The sequence below is a fragment of the Aegilops tauschii genome, chromosome 4, assembly GCF_002575655.3.
Source record: "Aegilops tauschii subsp. strangulata cultivar AL8/78 chromosome 4, Aet v6.0, whole genome shotgun sequence".
NCBI lineage: Eukaryota > Viridiplantae > Streptophyta > Magnoliopsida > Poales > Poaceae > Aegilops > Aegilops tauschii.
Genome location: NC_053038.3, coordinates 462,420,349 through 462,447,112, shown reverse-complemented (window position 1 = coordinate 462,447,112; position 26,764 = coordinate 462,420,349).

The following is a 26,764-nucleotide window of genomic DNA, read 5'->3' as shown; positions in this document are numbered from 1 at the left end:
TATGCAAATCAAATTCTTGTAACAAGAGAACCCATCGAATAAGTCTACGCTTAGCATCTTTCTTTTCCATAAGATATTTAATAGCAGCATGGTGTGTGTGAACAGTTACTTTGGAATCTACAATATAAGGTCTAAATTTATCACAAGCAAACACCACTGCTAAGAATTCTTTTTCAGTAGTAGCATAATTTCTTTGAGCAATGTCTAGAGTTTTACTAGCATAATGGATTAAATTAAGTTTCTTAACAACTCTTTGTCCTAGAACAACACCAACAGCATAATCACTAGGATCACACATAATTTCAAAAGGCAAGTTCCAATCAGGTGGTTGAACAATAGGTGCAGAAATTAAGGCTTTCTTGAGTGTTTCAAAGGCTTCTAAACAATCATCATCAAAAACAAAAGGGATATCCTTTTGCAAAAGACTAGTAAGAGGCCTAGAAATTTTAGAGAAGTTTTTGATAAATCTCCTATAGAAACCAGCATGACCTAAGAAACTACGAATACCTTTTATATCTTTAAGACATGGTATTTTCTCAATTGCATCGACCTTAGCTTTGTCCACTTCAATACCTCTTTCAGAAATTTTATGACCCAAGACAATGCCTTCATTTACCATAAAGTGGCACTTCTCCCAACTCAATCAAGATTGTGTAAAAAATCATCAAAAGACTTCCCATAAACAGAGAAGTCATCCATGAAAACCTCAACAATCTTTTCACAAAAGTTAGAGAATATAGCAGCCATACATCTTTGAAAGGTAGCAGGTGCATTAGATAAACCAAAAGGCATACGTCTATAAGCATAAGTTCCAAAGGGACAAGTAAAAATGGTCTTTTCTTGATCAGGTTGAGAAACAGGTGTCGGTGTAAAAACCGGCCGATCTCGGGTAGGGGGTCCCGAACTATGCTTCTGAGGATGAAAGGTAACAGGAGACAGGGGACACGATGGTTGCCCAGTTTCGGGCCCTCTTAATGGAGGTAATACCCTACTTCCTGCTTGATTGAGTTTGATTAGTATAGGGGTTACAAGAGTTGATCTACCTCGAGATCGTAATGGCTAAACCCTAGATGTCTAGCATGTATGATTATGATTGCCTCAACGGACTAAACCCTCCGGTTTATATAGACACCGAAGGGGCCTAGGGTTGTACAGAGTCGGTTTATAGAGAAAGGAAACTTCATATCCGAACGCCAGGCTTGCCACCCATGCAAAGGAGAGTCCCATCCGGACACGGGGGAAGGCCTTCAATTTTGTATCTTCACGGCCCATCAGTCCGGCCAATGTCACATAGCCCGGACGCCCGGGGACCCCCTAATCCAGGACTCCCTCAGTAGCCCCTGAACCAACTTCAATGACGATGTGTCCGGCGTTCAGATTGTCTTCGACATTGCAAGGCAGGTTCCTTCTCCGAATACTCCAAAGTAGTTGAACAAAAGAACTATATCCAACTCTGTATAATAGTCACAACCCTGAGTTGCAAGGGCAAAATAAGTCACGTCCACTGACAACTTCTCTGGCGAGACATTATGAATAGCCTTATTATTATTTTGAACCATTTTTTAGCCTCCCGCTTTGCATTTCGAGGTGTGGTCTTCATTGACACGTCTTGTCAAAGCAGAGATCGTGTCCCCTTATTGCGGGATTCTCATCAATACGGGTTTGGGTAATCCAACCGTGCCGTTCGCAAGACCCCTTGGGAATAGGCGAGTTTTAAGGCTCGTGAGGGGGCGCCTGATATTCACTGCCTTTATAAGAGGATAATGATCCATCTTTCTACCCCACGCCTTCTTCTTCCTTAGCCCATCCGCCCTCGAGCTCCAACACCCAACTCTAAATCCTTTTCGTCCCCACCAAACACTCCAGCCATGTCCGGATCTAGAGCGCAGGGCAAGTGGATGGCTTCCTCCCTCACGGAGGGGAACATCAAGGAACTCCGGGAAGCGGGGTACTTGGCCGCGGATATAGCCCACCGGCTCCCTGCCAAAAAGCAGATCATTCCCACCCCGGAGCCTAATGAGAGGGTAGTGTTCGTCCCCCATTTCTTTCGCGGACTAGGGTTTCCCCTCCATCCTTTCGTCCGTGGCCTCATGTTTTATTACGGGCTAGATTTCCACAATCTAGCCCGAATTCCTTCATCAACATTTCGGCATTCATCGCCCGAATTCCTTCATCAACATTTCGGCATTCATCGTCGTGTGTGAGGCGTTCCTCCGCATTCCCCCCACTTCGGCCTATGGCTCAAGGTTTTCAATGTGAAGCCGAAAGTGGTCGATGGTCAACACGCGGAGTGTGGCGGCGCCATGGTAAGCAAGCTCCCCAACGTCACCTGGCCTAAGGGGATCTTCATGGAGACCGTGAAGGGATGGCAACAGGAGTGGTTCTATATCACGGAACCCCGTGACGCCACATGGGCTGCCACTCCTGAGTTCAAATCCGGGCCTCCAATGCGGCTTGCATCATGGATTAACAAGGGCCTGGATTGGGCGTCGTCCGACGAGGTGATGACGCTGCAGAAGCGCGTCAAGAGCATGGTAGAGAAGAACACCAGTCTTGCCGACATGATCCAGGTGATGCTTTTTCGCCGGATTCTCCTCTGCCAACGACCGACGACCTTGGCCTCGACTGCGCTCATCCGGCCACTCTCATAAGTTTTCTGATAACCTTAATTTGTAAATCCAAGGAGTATACTGAGCTTTCCATTCTTCCCTCAGGGCTGGACAAAAAAGGCGGAGTGGATCCAATGTCCCGCTCCGCTACCCGAAGACCTAGCCATTCCTCTGCTAATGAGGATGCTGGTTCCGGCACCGTACCAGGTGCTGGAGAAGAAGGCCAAGAAGAGGGGCAAGGAGGCCAGGGGTGGCCTCCGCTGTAAAGTGCTTCGGACGCTGTGTCTGTAGATACCGAAGCTCTCCCCTGAGGGAGACGAAGACGAAGAGGAGGAGGAAGAAGAGAGCAATTCTCCCCTTAAGGGGGGAAAGAAGAAAAGGGGGGCTTCCACAGACCTAGAGGCGGAGGCGTCCAAGAAGGGGAAAGTTTCCCTTTCAGACGATTCGGAATCCGACATCGAAGCCATCCCCGAGTGGCGCCCCATGCCGAAGCCCCGGCCGAATCGTAAGTATTCAAAGATACTACATATATCTGGCCTTTTACGAATTGTAGGAATCATATCATTCACGTATTTTCAGTCCGGCCCGTGATCTCTGTCAGTGTCAAAACCGGCGGATCTCGGGTAGGGGGTCCCGAACTGTGCGTCTAGGATCGATGGTAACAGGAGACAGGGACACGATGTTTACCCAGGTTCGGGCCCTCTCTATGGAGGTAATACCCTACTTCCTGCTTGATTGATCTTGATGAATATGAGTATTACAAGAGTTGATCTACCACGAGATCGTAATGGCTAAACCCTAGAAGTCTAGCCTGTATGACTATGGTGATGTGTATATCCTTTCCGGACTAACCCCTCTGGTTTATATAGACACCGGGGGGATCTAGGGTTTACATAGAGTCGGTTACATAAGAAGGAATCTACATAGTCGGTTGCCAAGCTTACCTTCCACGCCAAGTAGAGTCCAATCCGGACACGGGTACAGTCTTTGGGCTTCATGTCTTCACAGCCCATCAGTCCGGCCCATGGATAACAGGCCGGACGCCCGAGGACCCCTTAGTCCAGGACTCCCTCAGTAGCCCCTGAACCTGGCTTCAATGACGAGGAGTCCGGCGCGCAGATTGTCTTCGGCATTGCAAGGCGGGTTCCCCCTTCCGAACTCCAAGATAGTCTTCGGATGCGATGATAGAATCCGGACCTGTCACACACACCATACACAACCGTAGAGAGAATATATTTTTACACGAGTTCTATCCGCTGACAACTTTTTACAGCACGACATTACATCTAACCGGCCATAATTCCAAACCGCTTTTATGTTCGACGCCCCACGTCTTGAGACGCGGTTGCCATTGGCACGTCTTGTCAAAGCAGAGATCGTGTCCCCTTATAGCGGGATTCTCATCAATGCGGGCATGGGTAACCCAACCGTGCCGTTTATACGGCCCTTGGGAATAGGCGAATCTTAAGGCGAGTGAGGAGGCGTTTACTATTTGTTGCCTTTATAAGGGGATAAGGATTCCCTCTTCCTCTCTCACGCCCTCCCTCTGTCTTCGCCTTTCCAATCTCGAGCTCCAGCGCCCAAGTTCTCATCTCCTTTCCACTCAAGCAACCATGTCCGGATCCGGAGGTCAAGGCAAGTGGATGGTCTCCTCCGTCAAGGAGGAGGACATTACTGAGCTTCGGGTGGCCGGATATTTGGCGAAGGAGATCACTCACCGCGTGCCGACCAAGGGACAAGTCGTCCCCACACCAAAGCCCACCGAGAGGGTAGTGTTCATCCCCCATTTCTTCCGCGGGCTCGTGTTTCCACTCCACCCTTTTGTCCCTGGGCTGATGTATTATTACGGGATAGATTTCCATGATCTGTCCCCGAATTCCTTCCTCAACATCTCGGCGTTTATCATCGTGTGTGAGGCCTTCCTCCGCATCCATGCCCACTTCGGGCTGTGGCTCAAAGTCTTCAACGTGAAGCCGAAGGTGGTGGATGGCCAGCACGCGGAGTGCGGAGGAGCCATGGTGAGCAAGCTGTCCAACATCTCCTGGCCCAAAGGTACTTTTGTGGATATGGTAAAGGAGTGGCAGAAGCAGTGGTTCTACATCACAGAACCTCGCGGCACCACCTGGGCCGCAGGTGCCGAATTCCGCTTCGGCTCTCCCATGCGACTCACCTCCTGGGTCGAGAAGAGTCCGGACTAGTGTTCACCGGACGAGCTGATAGCGCTGCAGACGCGCGTTCAAAGCATGGTAACCAAGAACGTCAAGCTCGTTGATGTGATCCAGGTGATGCTAGTTCGCCGGATCTTTCCGTGCCAGCGCCGAAGCCGCCCTCTGTGGGAGTTCAATCCGAAGAAGCACCAAACCCTGGTGAGGCTCTTCGAGACTACTCACGAAGGTGCATGGAAGTTGCTCTTTAAGGGCAACGAGAAACCGCCGGCCGCAGATTCAGATCGCGGGCACGACGCTAAACACCCCGCTAGCGAGGTATGTCATTTTTAATGCATTCTCCACTTGTTTGTTTCAAGGATGATGCCTGAGCTTTTATTATTGCTTTTTCAGGACTAAGTGGAGAGGGCGAAGCGGATCCAGTGTTCAGCTCCGCTTCCCGAAGAACCGGTCATCCCGCGTCTGGTGAAGATGCTGGTGTCGGCGCCATATAAGGCGTCGGAGAAGAAGGCCAAGGGGGCCTGGAGTGGCCCCCGTCGCAAGCGTCCGAAGACGACGAAGCTCATTCCTCCGTCCCTGAGGATAATGACGAGGAAGAGGAGGAGGAAGAGGAGGAGGAGGAGAACAACCCTCCCCTTGAGGAGCGGAAGAAGAAGAGGGCGGCTTCGGCGCATCTGGAGGCGGAAACGCCCAAGAAGGGGAAGGGCGTCCCAGCGGTCAACACCGCGTGGGACGTTGACAGCAGTCCGGAACGACGCCCCCGCACTAAGCCCCAGGCTGCATCGTAAGTGACATGGCTCGCTCATGCGCACATCCGGCCCTTTCTCTTCATCATCTTGACATAGTTAACTGTATTGTTGCAGTCCGGCCCGCGACCTTATCCAGCGACCCTCATCTGAAGGTTCGTTGGCTCCGCCGGAGATGGCGAGCATGTCGCCACCGCCTACCTATTCCCCCGGGGCCAGGGATGACACTGAAGTGTTGTCCCGGAGGGCCGCTCCGAACCGGGGAGGAGCCCAGGACGCTGCCCGGGAGGCGCCACAAGGCGAGACCTCCCCTGCCGGACACATGGGGGAGCCGATCCCCATGGAGACTGGCGAAGAGGGCCGCATCCAGTTCGGCCCTCAGCCGAGTACGATTCCGGAGACACATTTGGCTCCAGAGTCGGGCGAGCAGCCCCCTTTGAAGGAGGGGGGTGCGCCGCTTCCACCGGTGGCCCCTGTCCATCCAGGGGCGCCGGATAACCTGATGGAGGCGCTACGAGGTGCCTCCGTCATGGAAGAGCACCGTGTCCTTATGGGTGCGGTGATCGAGAAGGTTCAGTCCGCAAAGTGTGGACTGAATGAAGCCTCACTACAAAAAAAGACACATCCATGACATTTTGGGCCGAACGAATTTTTTTCTGTCATACATATGACACTTCTATGACAATAATTGTGACAAAACCCGGTATCATCATAGATGTGGTGGGCTCCTACTTCTATGACAAAAAATCATGACAGAAAATGGGCTTTTCGTCCTGGGCGGGCCGGAGACGCAGCTGCATGACATTCTTTGGGCCGTCCATGACGGAAAAAACCGTGGTAGAAGCGAGGGCGAGGAAAATTTCGGGGAGTTCCCAGTTACGGTGGGAGGTCGGGGGCCGAGCGATGCGCGTTTCTCTCGTACACGTACGCGCGTGTTGCGAGGCGTTGGCTCTAACTGAACCCGAGCAAGGCGTTGGGCTCTAACTGAACCCGAGTGATTGCACTGCAGGCTATGCGTTACTGAACCCGAGCGATCGATCGATGGCTGTTAACTGAACCCGATCGAGCGATTCCTTCGCTACTACTGCTAACTGAAGCCGATCGATGCTGCCTCTGGACGAACAGTGAGCATTGCTGGGGGGGTTTGGATGAACAGTTCCCGGTGGGGGTGGATGAACAGGACCCCGTGGTGTTGCCTCTGGATGAACAGGATCCCGATCGATCGAGCCGGTTGGGGCTGGATGAACAGGACCCCGTGGAGGGCAGGATGAACAGGACCACCCCGTGGAGGGCAGAATGAACAATAGACGGTGGAGGGCTGGATGAACAGTAGCCCGTGGAGGGGTGGTTGAACAGGAGCCCGTGGAGAGGGCTGGTTGAACAATAGCCGGTGGAGTAGCGCATGGTGGAGGCTGGATGAACAGGAGCCCGTGAATGAACAGTCGTAGGTGGAGGTTGGAGGAGGTCGACGGTGGATGAACAGTAGCCCGTGGAGGCGGGAGGGGGTCGTCGGTGGAGATGAACAGTGTCCTGTGGAGTCTCGTTTTGCGGTACGCCACACCCCTCCCGATAAACAGGACCCCCGTTTCGACCGTAGCGCTCCAACACAAGTCCGTTTCCTCCGTTTTGCGGTACGCCACACCCCTCCCGATCAACAGGACCCCCGTTTCGACCGTAAGAGGTCCGTTTCCTCCGTTTTGCGGTATGCCAGACCCCTCCCGATGAACAGGATCCCGTTTCAAACGTGGCCGGTCGAACACAAGGCCGTTTCCAACGTTCTGCGGTACGCCAGGCCTCGTTTCCATCGGCTGTTCCGTCCAAGCCCTCCCGATGAACACGACGACGTATTCCGTTCCGACCCAGCTGGTTGGCTCCCCATGAACAGGACGACGACGCTGTTTCTCCATTCCGACCCAGCCATGTACACGAGCCCTGGCCGTACGTATGCGCGAGTAGGCATTCGAGACCCTGCCCGTATGTACGTACGTGGCCGTATTTTCTTTCCTGCACACTGGCCGCTGTACGTACGTGTACATGCTACGTGCGCGCCTCTACTATGACACGTGCGCGCCTCTACATCGACCAGTATGTACGTACACGTTCGCGACCAGAATGACAATGCTACGTACGCTTCGACCAGGTGGGTCCCGACTGTCAGGCACTTCCTTGCCTGCGAAGATGTAGCTGGTGGGTCCCAGCAGTGGGGGGGGGAATCATTTTTTTTGCCCGGACGCACTTCCTTGCGTGCGAAGATGTAGCTGGTGGGTCCCAGTAGTCAGGGGGAAACATTTTTTTTGCGAAATACAATGGCCCGTCCGGTGGGTCCCAACTTTCAGGTGGAGGAATCATTATTTTCCGCGTAATAAGGAGGCACTTCCTTGCTGCGGCCGTGGACCCAGCTGTCAGCCTCTCCACGTACAGTCCACGTCCGATGGAAGTCGTTCCTTGACCACGTTGACCACGCCGCGCCGAGAGCACCAGGGCGGTGGACGACGGCGAGGCCTAGGAAGGGGACGACGGGGAGCCGGGGAAGACACGGCAGTGGAAGCCCGCGCGGAGAGGAGTACGAGAGTTCACTGGTTCGGCTGTGGTGTGAGGCTGCCATCGCCGCAGGGCCTGGCCAGCGGTGGGAATAGTAGGGGGCGGTGAGGCCTCCGCGGCAGCACAGCCGGCCACGGGAGGCAGGAGCATGCGGCACGACCCGCGCTGCTTTGGGCAGCTGGAGCAAGAAGACCAGATGTTGAAGAAGCACTACGGCCGTTGGATGGACATCGTACGGTCACTGGAGCTAGAATCGTTCATATTGACTAAAGTGACAAAGGCCCCCGTCCCATTCAACTTAGTAGGCCCACAAGTCAGCCTCCCACCATGGTGGGTCCCAGCTAGCAGGGGGAGTATTCAATTTTTTGTGCGTAATAAGGAGGCACTTCCTTGCGTGCGAAGATATAGCTGGTGGGTCCGAGTTGTCAGCGGCAGTAACGTTTTTTTCACGAAATACAGAGGCCCTTTCGGTGGGTCCCTGATGTCAGGTGGTGGAATCATTATTTTGTGCGTAAGAAGGAGGCATTTCCTTGCGTGCGGCCGTGGACTCAGCTGTCGGTCTCTCCACGTACAGTCCACTTCAGATGCATGTCGGTCGTTGACCATGTTGACCAGGCCGCGCCGAGAGCACCAGGGCGGTGGACGACGGCGAGGCCAAGGAAGGGAACAACACGGAGGCAGGGAAGACTCGTCAGTTGTTTCCCACGCGGAGGGGACTACGACTGTACGAGGGTTTACTGGTTCGTCTGCCGTCGCCGGAGAATAACAGCAGGTGTGGGTGAGTAGAGGGATGGCTAGGCCAGCGATGGGAGTACGGTGGGGCGGTGAGCCCTGCGCAGCAGCAGAGCCGACCGCCGGGAGGCGGGAGCAGGCAGTCCCGCCGGCGCTTGTTTGAGCGGCTGGAGCAGGAAGAGCAGAGATTGAAGAAGCACGACGGCCCTTGGATGGCCATCCAACAGTCACTGCTTGTGCATCAACCTTTTTTTAGGAAAGCCTCAAATCTGTGGAAAATAGCATACAGCCCATCTGCCATTATTTCTAATAATTTACAGCCCATTTGCTAATTATTAAGGTTTTTTTGGAGCCCATATTCTTTTTGTTAGCATTACAGCCCATATTGTGGCCACGGTTAAAAAATTATATGAAATTTTGCATATTTTGGTGCGGTCCAAACTGTTTTTAATCCCGAAATTTTGACTCACATTCAAACTGATTTTAAAAATAAATGTATATCAATATAAAATCCAACAAATTCTCCACGCATAAAAATTAATGTAATTTAAAATCTTGAAATGATAAAAAAGATATTTGAAACTAATTGTCGGTTTGATGTGTTTTAAAAATGTACAGCCCATTTCTCATTACTGATGGGCCATTTTCTCGGCCAGCCGAATGAAAGCTCTCCTCGTCTTGAAAGATTTGCAGCCCAACAGGCCTGACAAAGCGAGTTACTTGGCAAATCACAAAAAAACTGGGCTGTGACCATGGACCCAGCTGTCAGCCTCTCCACGTACAGTACTCTTCCGATGGAAGTCGTTCCTTGACCACGTTGACCACGCCGCGCGGAGAGCACCACAGCGGTGCACGACGGCGAGGCCTAGGAAGGGGACGTCGCTGAGCCGGGGAAGACGCGGCAGTGGAAGCCCGCGCGGAGAGGAGTACGAGGGTTCACTGGTTCGGCTGTGGTGTGAGGCTGCCGTCGCTGCAGGGCCTGGCCAGCGGTGGGAATAGTAGGGGGCGGTGAGGCCTCCGCGGAAGCACAGCCGGCCACGGGAGGCAGGAGCATGCGGCACGACCGGCGCTGCTTTGGGCGGCTGGAGCAAGAAGACCAGAGATTGAAGAAGCACTACGGTCGTTGGATGGACATCGTACGGTCACTGGAGCTAGAGCCGTTCATATTGACTAAAGTTGACAAAGGCCCCCGTCCCAGTCAACTTAGTAGGCCCACTAGTCAGCCTCCCTCCATGGTGGGTCCCAGCTAGCAGGGGGAGTATTCATTTTTTTTGTGCGTATTAAGGAGGCACTTCCATGCGTGCGAAGATATAGCTGATGGGTCCGAGCTGTCAGCGGCGGTAACGTTTTTTTCACGAAATACAGAGGCCCTTTCGGTGGGTCCCTGATGTCAGGTGGAGGAATCATTATTTTGCGCGTAATAAGGAGGCATTTCCTTGCGTGCGGCCGTGGACCCAGCTGTCGGCCTCTCCACGTACAGTCCACTTCAGATGCATGTCGGTTGTTGACCACGTTGACCAGGCCGCGTCGAGAGCACCAGGGCGGTGGACGACGGCGAGGCCTTGGAAGGGAACGACACGGAGGCAGGGAAGATTCGGCAGTTGTTTCCCACGCGGAGGGGAGTATGACTGTACGAGGGTTTACTGGTTCGTCTGCCGTCGCCGGAGAATAACAGCAGGTGTGGGTGAGTAGAGGGATGGCTAGGCCAGCGATGGGAGTACGGTGGGGTGGTGAGGCCTGCGCAGCAGCAGAGCCGGCCGCGGGGAGGAGGGAGCAGGTAGTCCCGCCGGCGCTTGTTTGAGCGGCTGGAGCAGGAAGAGCAGAGATTGAAGAAGCACGACGGCCGTTGGATGGCCATCCAACAGTCACTGCTTGTGCGTCAACCTTTTTTTAGGAAAGCCTCAAATCTGTGGAAAACAGCATACAACCCATCTGCCATTATTGCTAATAATTTACAGCCCATTTGCTAATTATTAAGGTTTTTTTTGGAGCCCATATTCTTTTTGTTAGCATTACATCCCAAATTGTGGCCACGGTTAAAAAATTATACGAAATTTTGCATATTTCGGTGCGGTCCGAACTGTTTTTAATCCCGACATTTCGACTCTCATTCAAACTGACTTTAAAAATAAATGTATATCAATGTAAAATCCAACAAATTCTCCACGCATAAAGATTAATGTAATTTAAAATCTCGAAATGAAAAAAAGGGATATTTGAAACTAATTGCCGGTTTGATGTGTTTTAAAAATGTACAGCCCATTTCTCATTACTGATGGGCCATTTTCTCGGCCAGCCGAATGAAAGCTCTCCTCGTCTTGAAAGATTTGCAGCCCAACAGGCCTGACAAAGTGACTTACTTGGCAAATCACAAAAAAAACTGGGCTGTGGCCGTGGACCCAGCTGTCAGCCTCTCCACATACAGTACTCTTCCGATGGAAGTCGTTCCTTGACCATGTTGACCACGCCGCGCGGAGAGCACCACGGCGGTGGACGACGACGAGGCCTAGGAAGGGGACGACGCAGAGCCGGGGAAGACGCGGCAGTGGAAGCCCGCGCGTAGAGGAGTACAAGGGTTCACTGGTTCGGCTGCAGTGTGAGGCTGCCGTCGCCGCAGGGCCTGGCCAGCGGTGGGAATAGTAGGGGGCGGTGAGGCCTCTGCGGCAGCACAACCGGCCACGGGAGGCAGGAACATGCGGCACGACCGGCGCTGCTTTGGGCGGCTGGAGCAAGAAGACCAGAGGTTGAAGAAGCACTACGGCCGTTGGATGGACATCGTACGGTCACTGGAGCTAGAATCGTTCATATTGACTAAGTTGACAAAGCCCTTCGTCCCCGTCAACTTAGTAGGCCCACAAGTCAGCCTCCCACCAAGGTGGGTCCCAGCTAGCTGGGGGAGTATTCATTTTTTTTGTGCGTAATAAGGAGGCACTTTCGGTGGGTCCGAGCTGACAGCGGGGGGAATGTTTTTTTCGCAAAATACGGTGGCCCGTCAGGTGGGTCCCAGCAGTCAGGGGGCAAACGTTTTTTCGCAAAATACAGTGACCCGTCCAGTGGGTCCCTGCGGTCAGTTGGAGGAATCATTATTTTCCGCGTAATAAGGAGGCACTTACTTGCTGCGGCCGTGGACCCAGCTGAGACTCTCTACGTACAGTATACTTCCGATGGAAGTCGTTCCTTGACCATGTTGACCTCGCCGCGTTCTGTTGCATGCATGCGTCCATGGGCGTGGTGCGTCCCCACTGTCAGCCTCTCATGTACAGTCGTCTTCCGATGACTCTCGGTTGTTGAGCACGTTGACCACACCGTGCCGAGCGCACCCAGACTGGAACGACCCAGTGATGGAGAAGACGGGGCAGTGGAGTCGCAGATGGAGAGGAGCGGGAAACTTCACTGGTTTGGGTGCGCGGCAACACAGCCGCGGTGCTGCCCACGGGAGACAGGAGCAAGAACAGAGGTTGAAGGAGCATGGCTGTTGGATTAACATCCAACGGTCCGGCTGCTAGAATCATTTGTTGATTAAGTTGACAAAGCCGTGCGTACACGTCCGCTTAGTAGGCCCACAAGTTAGTCACCAAATCTGACGGGTCCCAGCTGTCAACGGGATGAATAATTTTTTTCGCAAAACAAGGAGGCACTTCCTTCCGTGCGAAGATACAGCCGGTGGGTCCCAGCTATTAGGTGGAGGAAACATTTTTTTCAGCTTAATAAGGAGGAACTTTCCTTGCGTGCGACCATGGACCTCGTGGGTCCCAGCAGTCAGGCTCTCCACGTACAGTCCTCTTCCGATGACTCTCGTTTGTTGACCACGCCGCACCGAACGCAGTGAGGCGGTGGACAACGGCGAGGCCCTGGACGGTAACGACTCGGAGATGGGAAAACGCGGTAGTGGAGTCGCAGATTGAGAGGAGGAGAAGGGTTATAACTGGTTCTGTTGCGGCGTGGGGCTGTAGTCTGTGGAGAATAACAGGAGGTGTCGAGGGGTGGAGGGATAGCCTGGCCGGCGGTGGGGTAGCGCTTCGCAGCGATGCGTGCTAAGCAGAGCCGCTAGCCGCCGGAGGCCGCACCAGGCGGTCCCGGCGACGCTGGAGGAAGAAGACGAGAGATTGAAGGTGCATGCCGGCCGTTGGATATAAATCCAATGGCTGTGGATGACACAATCATTTGTTGACCAAGTTGACAACGCCCTGCGTAGGCTTCGACCTATTGGCCCACATGTCAGCCTGCAAAAATGTGGCATATATTTAATCCATGTTTTCTAGAATGTACAGTCCATTTGCTGGGCTGGGTCAACAAATAATTTCGCGTCAATCAGGCCCATTTATATTTTCTAAGAAAACCCAGCCCATTTGCACTTCCTTGAAATACACGTATTAGGTGGGCTCATTATATATATAATGTTATGTTAGAAGGAGCAGTTAATATCAAAGAATAAACCGGAGAGGCACATTTATATATATATATAATTAAGAAATTAGCGAGTTATTGCTCAAAATAAAAATGAGCGCATTATTATTAAATTGGACCTTAAAATCTTCGCAAGCTTTTGTACGCAATCACCAAGATTTTCCTTGCCTGTGAGTCAAAAACAACCAGGATTTTCCTTGCCACCTTCCGTTAAACATTTACTTTTATAAGTTAATAACACGTGGGATGTTTTTATAATGTATATATAAGTCTCTATAAAATATACGATAATAGTAATAATATAAATATATATAATGTGGTTAGAAGGGAAAACATAAATTGGACACAACATTAGTTTTATAAGAGACCTGTGTTTTATACCCCACAGTAGGCATACTAACAAGTTCACACACAAATACAACAGAAAAGGTAAACATTCATATCAAACTCAGGTTCACAGGACACGTTCATATTCATAGCCAACATTCACTATCAACAACTCAAAAGATTCATATATACACAAGCTCAGCATATCTATGCATCCAAATGATTGATAGATCACACAACAATATTCATACATAATTCACAAAAACATTCAGATATACACATGTTCAGTATGTTTATGCATCCAAATGATTGAGATCACAGCCAATATGATCCATGGACGAACTTTAATTACCTAGGGTACAGACTGGTAAATGGTGTTCAATCGGAGGTACTTCTTGCTAAAATTAGTTCTTGTACGAGTAAACTTTCGAGTACATAAGAGGCAGCACAGACAATCTGAACTTTGCTTGTAGGTTTATCCTCAAATAGTGGCCTCGTGCCGAGGGAGGTTTGGCAACTTGGCCACTACTTTCACCGAACTAGTTTACTGGCTCATCTTGGTCCTGTATCTCGCCAAAATTCTACATTGCAGACAAGAAAGGAGGTGGTTGAGAAAATGAACCACCCAAATTTTTTGTGCAGTTAAACTGAAATGGAGCATCCTTGGCATACAGACTGATTAAGTGCCAGATGAATATACGCATCAACCAACTTGTCTGGAATCTTTAGACTCCATGCCATATAGTTCGCTACCATATGTGCCGATAACCAAAAGGCACAAGTTGGGACCAAAGACTGGACTGCATTTTTCTGGGCTATGCACCAAGCAATATTTTTGGCGTTCACTCTCCTAATACTTGGAGTTTGACAATTGGTTGACGCCGGTTGATACTCGAATGAATATAGGCACTTCTTGTCAACAAAGGTGCTTGTCTGAGTGAACTTTGGAGTACATAGCAGCAGCATAAGTACCTGTCCATCTGATCATTTTGTGCAGTTCTACTGAAATCACCCGATGTAATGATTTGCCTGCGAGTTCAGGCTCCAAATTACTCCTTTATGAAATCGGCAAACAGTAGCACAATACCAAATTACCAATACATATGAAAGGCACAATAATCAGGATAAAGACCAGTACCAACCTGTGTGAGGTAGCATATCAATTACTATTTCCTTTGACTGGAAGCCGAGATAAGCCAAGCGACTGACAGCAAAGGAAGAAAGCAAGCGGAGATTAGCGACTGACAGGAAAGGACGGAAGCTGTCGAGGCAATGAAGCACCCAAAGTTTTTGTGCAGTTCCACCAAAACCGAGCATCCCTGTTGGCAATATATTGAGAGAGTGAGATTACTGTAATAGTGGGACTAGTTGATGAAACATACACTAACAAATAGAAGCACCCTCATTATCTTAATGGGTAAAGTTAGCAACATAGTAGTCTTGCTTAAAGAGAGGTATTAGTTTATTTAATCAGTGCCAATTAGCTCAACTCAACACTCAAAGCATTGCCATTTATCATAGGTTGCAAATTTTTAACGTGCAAAGATAAAGGAGTTTCTCATGACAGTAGCACGAAACAAATAGAGATGACAGCAAACTAATATGGATGAAGGCCTTAGGCCCGTACCAACCTGAGAAAAAAGCTTATTCATGTAGTCCCATAAGAGATGATAAAGCACTCACTGGAATCACACAATAGTATATATTTTTGTGCACTTCAAATGTATGGTTGAAATCACTCTTGTTTACCAGTGCTAAGATTATATCGAAAGATTATCAAGAACTTCCAGCAGAGTTAAAGCACTGGCTGGGATACAGTTCATTGTATTGTCTTGTGTAGTTCCACTAAAATGTATGATTGGCACAACATGATCCATGTTTGCACAAGTAGGAACAAGGTGAAACCTTCATTAGCTTAGTGAGAAAGGATAGGAAGACATTAGCATATTACTCAAACAGTAGCATCAAATTCACGATGGACAATACGCAAAACATTGCCTCATTGAACCAATGGCAATAAATTGACATGCAAAACAATAGCACTATTATGTCATGACACTAATAATAGTCCCTCCCTGCTCCACCGCATGATTCACCTCCATAGACAAACATACACACATACATGATTCAGCATAGGGTCCTACTAAAGATTTGTTTAACTCCAACAGGAAAATTAGGCAGTAATAAATTAGTGGTACTTAAGTACTCCTAATTAATTAAGTGAGACAGCATAAGTGGAAGGGCTCCCTGGAGGATCGTCTCACATGTAAGGTAGTCGTTGCCGGAGCCCTTGAATGGCCTCGACTGAGGCCTCTGGCTTCAGCAAGATCGCCTTGGCACTGTTTATTCTTCTGCTTCTTCCTCTTCATGCTCTGTTTCTCTTTCTCCTCACTAGTTGGTGAAACCAAGTACATGATTGGCCTTCTAATTCAGAATTGGTTTTGTCAGTGAGGGAGTACAAGTGTACTAGTAAAAAACAGCATTATTTTCTCATGGCAGTCGGAAAATAGAGATGAACACATGCATTAAATATCATTCTTACCTAAAGGAAGGTTATGGCGCCAATATGGATGATGAGGATTGGAACACAGATCTCCCTTTGTGCAGTTCCACCAAAATGAACCAACTGTTCCATTCTGACATTCCAGTTAAACAGCACAAAAGTCACTTCTTTTAAGAAGAGTTTTGTGCAGTGCACCAAAAGGTCACAACAGCAACCAGGTGAATTGGATATCCCTGTTTGCACAAAAAGGCACAGAGGAAACAGTCAGAGTCTCAAACAATTACAGGCAAAAACATTTGGCTAAACTTGTCATGGCTTATAACAGTGGCATGGCTTCATTTTTACCAGTGACATTAGATTAAGAACAGCTAAGGCTGCGTTCGGTTCACAGGTTTGGTGCAGGATTTTCGTAGGAACACAATTCCTACGGTTTTCTTTCCCTTCCAACCGTTCGGAACACGGGAAAGGTGAATAGTGTTTCATAGGAAAGCTGGTCTGGTAGTACTGATTCCATAGGATTAGAAACATCCACGCGCTGCTCATTTTTTGGGCGGAAGCCCGAGGCAGGCGCTCGCTGCCATGCGTTAGACAGGTTGCTGTGCTGTGTTGCCGGAATAAAAAAAATCAACCTATGTGTGGTACGTGAGGTGAGGACAAGAGTAGTCACTGTGCAGCTGAATAAACAAATAGCATCTCATACTACCAAGCATGCTACTCTAAAAAAACAAATCTGTACATTTCGTAGTCCATCCGAACACATTCTCTTGAGAGTTTCCTCCGGTTCGCTGTTCCATAGTTTTATACCTACATTCCTTCCTATTCCTCTATTTTCATCAAGACCTATGTTTTCTGCCCCTTTATTCCGAACGGAGCCTAAATATTTGGTATAAGGGCATGGGACAGTGGGTGCACCAGCAGTCCAGCACCATGTACGTAAACAGGGGCATAAAGTGGTGATTCATAGTTTGTTGCCCCGAGAAACAAACATCCAAGAAACATATCTGGGTTGGTCCCATTTTTGTTCACTCTAGCCACCTACTCCTATGTGTGGATAGCAAATCTAGTCCTGGTCATACCACTATGTACAACGTTACCCCTATATTTCCCTTTTCGACCAAGAGACCGGTTGGATGACCAGTCTGTACTACTTTCACTCCCTTTCCTTTCTGTTTGTACCAAGTCCGATGTACTCCCTCCGTTCGGAATTACTTGTTGCAGAAATGGATGTATCTAGATGTATTTTAGTTCTAGATACATCCATTTCTGAGACAAGTAATTCTGAACAGAGGGAGTACATACTAAATTCTCCCACCCCCACTTTATTTCTTGTTTGAACCAAGTACTCCCTCCGTCCGGAATTACTTGTCATCAAAATGGATGTGTCTAGAACTAAAATACATCTAGATACATCCATTTCAATGACAAGTATTTTCGGACGGAGGGAGTACAAGATTCGACTCCATGAAGTAGCTTTACCTCTAACAATAGAAGAAAAAAATATGTGATGTTGGACCATCCGATCCAGAGGGACTGAGAGGTAGAAAATGATGCACATGCAGCGACGTAGTGAGCTGGGGAAGTAGAGCTAAGGCGGTTTCGAACGAAGATATACCTGAAGGTCGTCGGGATGTGGATAGGTGGGCGGCGGTAGGCCGGATCCGCCCACAGGCAACGACGAAGGGATCGGAGGACCTCCCACGCCGGCGATCGGCCAGAGATAACAGTGCGGCCGGCAGTGGGTCTCCTCCCTCGCTGTCGATGACGGCCTAAACGCTGCCCCTCCTCCCCTTCACCGGTGGAGGGGGATACGTCCGAATCTGTAACCAGCGGTGAGGATAGAAAGCCAGTGTTTTTTGAAGGGAGAAAGATAGTGTTACTACCCCTATCTTGTTTAGATCTGGAGAGGATGAGAGTGTGTGAATAGAGCAACAAGCGCAGAGGCTCCGGCCTATATATACGTAGTGGGGTAGTTCTCCTTTTTCACTCCATCAAAACAATCGTTTAAAATTGTGTACGACTACATGCCAGGTCGCGGTTTTTTTAGTTGTTGATTGTTTTTTGAGATAGCTACCCGCTTGTTCCAAGTGGTGTTACGGTGTGCCAGGTCACACTTTGTATCGTTCAAGTCTGGTACTACAAGTCCCTCCATTAAATGAACAACCAACCCCTTGTAAAAATTGTGAAAAAGCCCACGGCTAAAATTAGCGGAAACGTGGGTTGCCCCAACATGCATTATTATTTATATTTTCTACTCCCTCCGTTCCTAAATATATGTCTTTTTATAAGCCACACCTAAGACAAGATTTTTTTATTAGCAGTGAACCCCACATGTCATAGACACAAAAATTGTGGCAAGATTCCCTTAGGCAAGCCAAAGTGTGTCTAACAATTTGAGCAACTCAGGTTAGGCAAGTGTGGCAAGTGTGGGAAAAATAATGTGGCAACATAAGACAAACATAGTCACAATCCAAACAGCCCCGTAATTTTTTGTGACATGCATGAAAATTTGGTTAGTTAAATTTATAGTCAAAAATTGGCAAGGTGCATCAAATCAACACATGCAAGTATCAAAAGGAAAGTCACGGCATGCATGCATGCGTTGTACTCCCTCCATTTCCAAATATAAGTCTTTTTAGAAATTGCAACAAGTGACTACATACGTAGCAGAATATGTCTACTCCTACATACGAAGTAGCCCATTTTAAATGTGTAAAAAGACTTATATCGAGTGCAGTGCTTTGATGTGTCGCGTCAACTTGTACAAGACCGAGAAATTTGATTACTACAATGCCCTCTCCCTCGCGGACTGAGCTCCGGTGCCTTAACTGCACCTGCCTTTGGCTGCATGACAGGAGGGCCAACCACCTGTTGGGCCCACCTGTCATAGACGCAAAGGCAGGAGCAGTAATTAGAAGCTTTCGCTACACGCTATCCCTCCCGCACGAGGTGGACGGACATGTAGCAGTGGATTCGATACTATAGAAGTAGGAGTAACATCATTGTTCGTCTTCTCGAAGAGGCGAAGAGCCAAGCGCAACCCGAACGTGGCAGTTGCGAACGCTCGCGTGGTGCGGTTCCTTGGAGTACTAGCCAGGCTCTTGCATGAGACAAAATTGCTATTGTTTAACAATTAAACTCCATTATCCATTGGTTGATACTCATTCTGCATAGGTCCACGCGCTTAGCACCGTTTCCTCCTGGGGTCGCCAATGTTTATTTGCTAATTAATAGCATTGCATGCAATGAACTAGCCATTGCAAGTCATTAAAAGCATGCACACCTCTCATCTCTTATTGGTTGATATGTCAAGAAACAAGAAATAAGGTAGAAGTTAATACACCGCGCCTAAGTGTTTTGGGACTATTTGGTTTTCGTAAGATGACTTACACACCTAGACGGAGGGAGTAGTATAGCCCTGTAAACCGGAAAGGAGTATTTGCCTTTCTAGAGATTTCAACGAGTGACTAGACTACACCGTGTGCAGTACTCCCTCCCTTCCGGTTTATAGGGCTCAAATCTCAAATCTCATGAACCAAGGCATTTTGCGATTGGAGGAATGTATCTCGTACTTTACAAAACTACCCTAATTAAACTCATGCATTAATTTTTTTATGATAGTGAATCATGCGATGAATCATGCGAACCCTCTCCGAGTTATGGAAACAGATGTATCCTCACCAGCTTTTGATGTAATATATGGCATGCTTAGATGTAAGTTTGAACTGGTTATCATATCAGTAGGGCTTGTTTGATGATTCTTGGTGTTAGTAGGCTAGCTACTGTGCGAGCTATAGTACTTGCAAAACACTCACCGAAGAGAAACGTTGGGGCTGATGAGCTCGTGGTACGCTTATACTTATCCCTCGTCGATCGACCAATAGCCCTAGATCCTAAAATTGTAGGCTTAGCGATCGATCAGACAATAGTTGACATACATTCAGGCCTCATTTGGTTCATAGGGCAGGAAAATCGTAGCAAAAGTACAGAGAACGTGCAACACAAAATCATAGTAGTGCAGAGACGTACTCCCTCCGTTCCAAAATAGATGACCTAGGCGGCCTAGTTTGGCCTAGTGGGTTTCAGTGATATGACGTGGTATAGTGCCGTCCAATCTTCGCGTGTGGTAGCAGTATTGCGGGTACAATAAGTTTTCTTGAAGAAGCGGAATTCAATGAAGTCATGATGGTTCCTTCGTCCGAACAACTTACAGTGGGAAAGGTTGGGCCTGCGATACGACCGGGGTAGACCAGGATAATTTTGTGCATGGCAGGTGGACCAGGATGGTCGACGTCCCACATGTCGGCGAATGAAAGTATTCTTTCCGATATAGAGGACGAGCAACGAGTATTCATTGTTTATTTTTGATGAAAGCTATTGTCTCCACTGTTACGACGGAGGAGTGTGAAACACGGCAGCCCAGTGAACTTGGTATGTGCACCACTCCCTCCTTCCTCATGTAATGCCCAGGTTACAGCTTTTTCTCACTTTCTCTCTATCTATTTCCTCTCAAATGTTTTTTACCTTCTTTTTTTAAGACACAATTGTTTTTATGCCTTTTTTAGAATTATTTTTTTATACCTAGGAGCACGTGTAGAGACGGGCTCTTGCAGAGAGAACTTTGTCAATGCCTCTCTCTCCTCCACATAAGGAGTACTACTTGCTATGCATGCATGCGGCGGGCAGCTGGCGTCTTGAGGGGCCAGGGCGGTGAGAGCGGGCTCCGGAAGCGGTCGGGACTCCAGCATGGCCCACCTCACATTATCACCATATATTTTTTGGAGTCCGTGCGCGGCGGGCGGGCAATCTCTTCTCTCTCCCCCGTCTCTCTCTTCTCAGCCGACGCCCGCCGAGCGATTAGATTTCGGCTATCGACAGTTTATTCAATTACGGTCCCACATGTCAGTGAAATTGCAAGACAACGCGTGTCCCCTCTGGTGAGCGGCGTGCGAGCCGGACTGTCAGGGTTGCGACGCGTACGAGTCATAAGTGTGCCAGCTTTTCCTTTAGAACTTGCGGAGCGTAACATTTTCGCGCGATCGATCGATAGAAATCCAGAACAAAATGACGAGGGCGGTGCTTTCCCGCTCGTTAGCCGGGCTAGTTCGAGTGATATGACGTGCTACAGTGCCGTCCACTTGCTCCATTTTTATGTAAGAAAGAGTTTACACTCTTACGCGGGAGGAGTGCGAAACACCGCGGATCTGATTTTGATCGAGGGATAACTGTTCCCTGCCAAATAATGGAGGATTGTTAGCGATTATAGCATGATAGTTAGGGCATCTCCAGCGTTGGCCCACAAATTTACACCAGCATTTGTCCGAGGACACTGATGGATGCCATCCGATGCTGCCCGCATACCTTTCGACAACTATATGAACTAACCGGACGAAATTCGTGCAAACAAAGCAAATTTCAAATTAACCGGATGAAATTCATTACATTTCGAAAACTTTTCCTACAAACAGGACAAAATTCATTACATATTTCGCACAAACCGTACTAAAACCTACTGTAAACCAAATCTAAACGATCGTCGGCGCCCGACCACCATGTCTGGCCATGAACCCGAGAAAGCCGGCCATTGCCTTTGCCTCCTCCTCATCCGCCTCGATAACCTCCTCCTCCAGAGCGGCGGCGACCTACCGTGTACTACTCTTCCTCGCTGCTGGCTGTGCCCACGCACGCATGCCGGCTTCGTGGTCGTGGCGGCGGAGGGCGGCCGGGGGGGGGGGTGCCGGCGATCTCCTTCGTTTGCTCCTGCGACAGTACGTCGAAGAGAGCTTTGGAGCGCGCCCAGAGCGGAGCCGCCGATGTCCCTTGTCTACTCCTGCGACAGTACGTCCAAGAGAGCTTCGGAGCACCAGGAGGCCATGGTTGAAGTGGTGCCGACAGAAGGAAGGGACCGGAGGAGAATAAGTGTGGGTCTTTGGCTATGGCTGGGACCTGGGGCTCAAGTTAATATAGCGGGCGAATGGCAATGAGCCGCGACAGACGGATGGACAACTGGCGCCGGAGTAGGTTCATCGGGCGTGAATGCGGACGCTGCTTCTGTGACTTAACTGCAGATGTGTTTGGGTTACTGACATGTGGGCCCAACGGGCATCTGGCCCGCATGTCAGTGACACACCAATTGCACCTGCAGTTAAGTCCGGTGAATGCGGGATTGGCATTCTGGAGAGACGGTGACCATTTCAGGCGGGAAGCGCGTTCTAGCGATGGAAGGGGTTTCGGTGTGCAGTGGCACTAAGATTGGTCGCTCACGATAGTACATACTCCGTACCATACTACCATAGTACCCTCTCTAGCTTAGGCTGTTTTATAGATTGTCGTTGTGATGGACGATATACATGAGCAAGGCGGTCCGAGTATGACCGTTGGTGTTGAGCCAGGTGAATACATGCTCGGCGTTCGCGTAGGCCTCCATCAAACGTCTAAACAGTAATGTCAGGCACCGCCGGGGCGCGCAGGTGATGGGCTCGCCGTTTGCGTTGCGCCATGAGCAGGACTTTGATTTAGAGGGCGACGTGCATGCATTAGCATGCTTTGATAGCGTGAGCGTGAGTGTCTAACGCGAAGTACTTCATTTTCATTTGGCTGACGAGGGTGCGTTGCAGCGACGAGTCCGTGGTTTGATTCCCCACATACGCAATTTTGGTTTTTACAGTATTTCTTTCTCCATTGACAGGTAGGCCCGCGTAGATAGATAAAGAACACGAGCTGATGAGGCGCATGCGGACTGTTTGACTGGTCAACCAGACAAATACGGAGCTATACGCTGAGCCAGTGATCGTATAATCACCATATCTCGTATACAATGATCAAAGTGAGCTATCAAGACAAGTTCGATGACCGCCAATGCATTTTACTCGGTAATAAATGACCAGGATTGAAGGGGAATCCAAATTTGCTTCGTCTTCTGTCCTTGAGCTCTTGACAAACCAATGCACCATATGGTTGTCCGGCCACTCTACCCCAGAGCTCTCACCAAGCGTCGTTCATGCCACCGCGCTGCACACTAACCGGTAAGGCAGCGATGGCATCCCGCCGCGCCGAGTTCCTCGCCGCCCACGACCGCACACAAAATGGTAGGGAAGCGATGGCATCCCGCCGTGCCGAGTTCATCGCCGCTCGCGACCTCACAACTATGTGGTAGGAATTCGAAGATGCCAAGGCCGAATGGGCGGTAGAGCAAGAGGCGGCCAAAGCCGCACAGAGGGAGCGGAAAAGTCAGAAAGCACTCAAGAAAAGAGAGGCCCGCCGCCGCAAGAAAGAAAAGGATGCACGCGCTGCTGCGGAGAGGTCGGCGGAGATCCAAGCATGGTGGGTTGTCGCCGAGAAAGCCGGGAAGGAGAACGACGGCGTCTGGCCAGCATGTGAGAAGTAGTAGTACTAGTAGTTAGTGTGTGTGTCTGTGTCTGAGTACGAGCATGTACCAATACTATTAGTTACTACTATAGTTTTTAGAGCAAATTACCAGTACATTAGCCTAGACTAAATGGAAAAATTCCTATCCTAAGCATCAAATGGCATCTCTTTCTCTATAGGAATTGAGATGCATGTCATCTCACTTCCTATGATTTTCATATTCCTATCCTATGAATGAAAGGAGGCCTCTGTTGGAGTAACTACTGTAGCTAGCAGTACTGCTGGTACAGTAGTTTTCTTCAAGAAGCGGAATTCAACAAAGTCATGATGGTTCCTTCGTCCGAGCAACTTCAAAGTGGGAAGTGGGCATGTGATTTGACGGCTCATTAGTCATTGTTACTGTGGCGCGACGACCTGGGTGACTCTCCCTTGGAGTTCTATGTGCATGGCAAGTGGACCAGGATGGTCGACGTCCCACATGTTGGCGAACGGAAGTATTCTTTCCGATATCGAGGAGCAAGGAAACCGCGTGGTATAGTATCACTGCTGATTGGTTCGCAAAAAATAGTATCACTGCTGATTTATAATTATTTTTTATTTCTGATGAATGCTAGTGTTTCAACTCTTACGACGAAGGGTGCCAAACACGGCATGCGCTGGATGTCCCACACGTCAGTGAAAGGAGTGGGACATGAACAGCGTGGTAGAGCCCAGCGTAAAAAAACAGCGTGGTAGAGCATCTCCACTTCTTCCACTTCTGGGTCGGAGACCACACGTAGTAGTACTTAGTGGTATGAACGATACAAAGTGCGACCTAGAGAGAAAGACACGTCTAGTTGGAAGGTCTCGGGGCATACACGTAAACAAATATAAAAGTTAATATGTGCCTCCAACTAATATAGTAGTAGTAGAGTACTTAGGCACGTACTCCATAACATCACCGTGCATTGCACGTACAACATTTAGTGGTAGTACGTAGTAAGAGACAAATGCCGCCCAAGATTTCCCTTCTCGACCTACTTTTGGGTGTTTGGTAGAGTGTATGGAGGGTGCATGAGTCCACACTAGTTTAGCACAAATACACTAGAAGCATGCATGAAGACAGCATGCATGAAGAGGGGTGTTGAGTTGAGCATGCATGAAGAGGGAACAACTATGCTGAGACGAGACCGCAACCAAACACACCCTATATGCCATGCATGTTCATACCATTTGTGCCTTTCTACTTCACTTACTGCGCTACATTACTCAGGTTCGTACGTCCACTCCTGGGTACATGTCCGTCTCGTAGTTCCAGTCCCACGTGTTCTTCATATAGATGGAACGATCCTTGCATAACATGTGCACCTTGATGATAGATGTCTCACGTGTTGGCAAAAGGATGAACAAAGCTCACGTAAAAAAATAGAGTGGAAGAACATAGATTCCGGACGACCGAGAAGGAGCAAGGAACCTCGTGGTGGAGCGTCTGCACTCATAATATTTAATATTATTCAGCGATATAAAATTAACCAATCATCTCCACAGTGGACTGGAAGAGTACGAAACACGGCAGCCCAGTGTAGTTACATCATACTAGTACATGGCTAACCCATGCTATCACCATATTTCTTGGCTTCCGTGTGACACCTATCTCTAGTACTCCAGCAGCCTGTATCGCTTCTCCCTCCTCGTCTCTATCAAAGTGCGGCGGGCTGGCGTTTCTGCCGTCTATTGAGGTCGGTTAACTATCACATGTTAGCGACATGCCAGGAGCATTCTAAAAAAAATCCTTTCACATTCCGTTTTCAAAAAGAAAAAATCCTTTCACGTATGAATTTGCTTGTATGCTTTGAGCAACTTGCATGTCCTATACAGCTCCTGTTTGATACTCTAACTTAGCTAGAGGTTAGAACAACTCATGACTAACCCTGAACTAACTGTAGCCAAAGAGGTGTTTGGGTGACTGGGTTAGATTGACAATAAATGCACTTCATGGAGAGAGAAAAGTGATTTTTCAGTGGTCCCAATGAGAACTATCTCCAGTTAGCACCTCTTGGGTGGGATCGTTTTTTTGGTGGGTTCGGTGCAACTTGCTCCAATTTAAACCCTCATGCTTGGATACTCTAGGGCTATTTGAGCCCCAACTAGCTCAAACTAACTCTAATCCATGGATCCAAACAGGGCCTATGGCCAGTCTCGACGCGGAGCAGTCGCGTGCACCGGGAAGCGGCGCTCTCTCGGCCGTCGCGCCACTTCAAAGCCGGCGCCAGTGAGAGGTCGCCTCCGCTCTGGCCGGGCATTAATACTGCACTGACGCTCCAGGGCGACGCTGACCGTTTCACGCGGGAAGCGCGCGCTGGCAAGGGAGTATAGGTTTTGAACCGTTTCAGGTGTAGTACTGGTAGTTTGCAAAACTACTCAATTATTGCACTCAGTTTCCTAAGAAATTGTGGTAAAAAACGTTACTCCACAGCCCGCTTCCCTTCTCATTCCTCTTCCACCGCCCGCGCACGTCCGCGGGAAGCGACCGGTCAACCCTTATATAGGAGTGCTAGCACAAAAAGATGCATGCATGACCACTAAAATTTCCATATTAAAGCGCCGCTCCGGCGGGAGTATGGCGTATGTTGTTACCTTCGGCCGGCCCATGGCTACCGGGCGACGGCGACCAGAGAAGAGGCGGCGGGAGGGGAATGAATGCAGCTACTGTTTGGGTTCGCCTTCCGTCTTAAATAAATGCGCAGCATCACGTGTACCCGCGGGTGCACAAATTGTAACATACATGTCTGATTAAGTGGGCATCACGTAACTGGTGTGTGTGAGAGAGAGATTCTGAGAGACAGAGTGCGTGTGTGCGACTCTACTCTTCGGACATGTACTCAACCTTTTGCATCGGGATATAAGTATAATGGTATTTACTTTAGCTAGTGATTTACGTGGCCATGTTAACGTGGTTGTGTCAAAAAAAGTCACTTCCTGCTCGTGATTGGCGCTATATAATTACAAGAAAGATTCTCGTGCATTGCACGGAACATCAGTATGCATTTTTTACAGAACACCTGTTGTGATTGACCCATGCAGGAGTAATCCCATGTGTAAAAACTAATGATATCTCGAGAATTTTATCGGAAAACTGGTATCTCGAGAATGTCATCGAAAAAATGAAAGGTGAGAGATAAGGCGAGGAGGACTGGAGCGTGGTGGTGACTGGTGGTCGGAATGGGCGGAGGCATGGGGATGGACGGCGCCGGCAGGCGGCAGCGGCCACCATGCATGCTAGATTGTTCCAGAGACTTATTCCTTTTTTAATTGCCAAGCAATGAGGTTGCGGGAGATAATGATGTGGAGAGAGGTGCGGGTATCTTTTGTAAAATTATCATAGTTTGC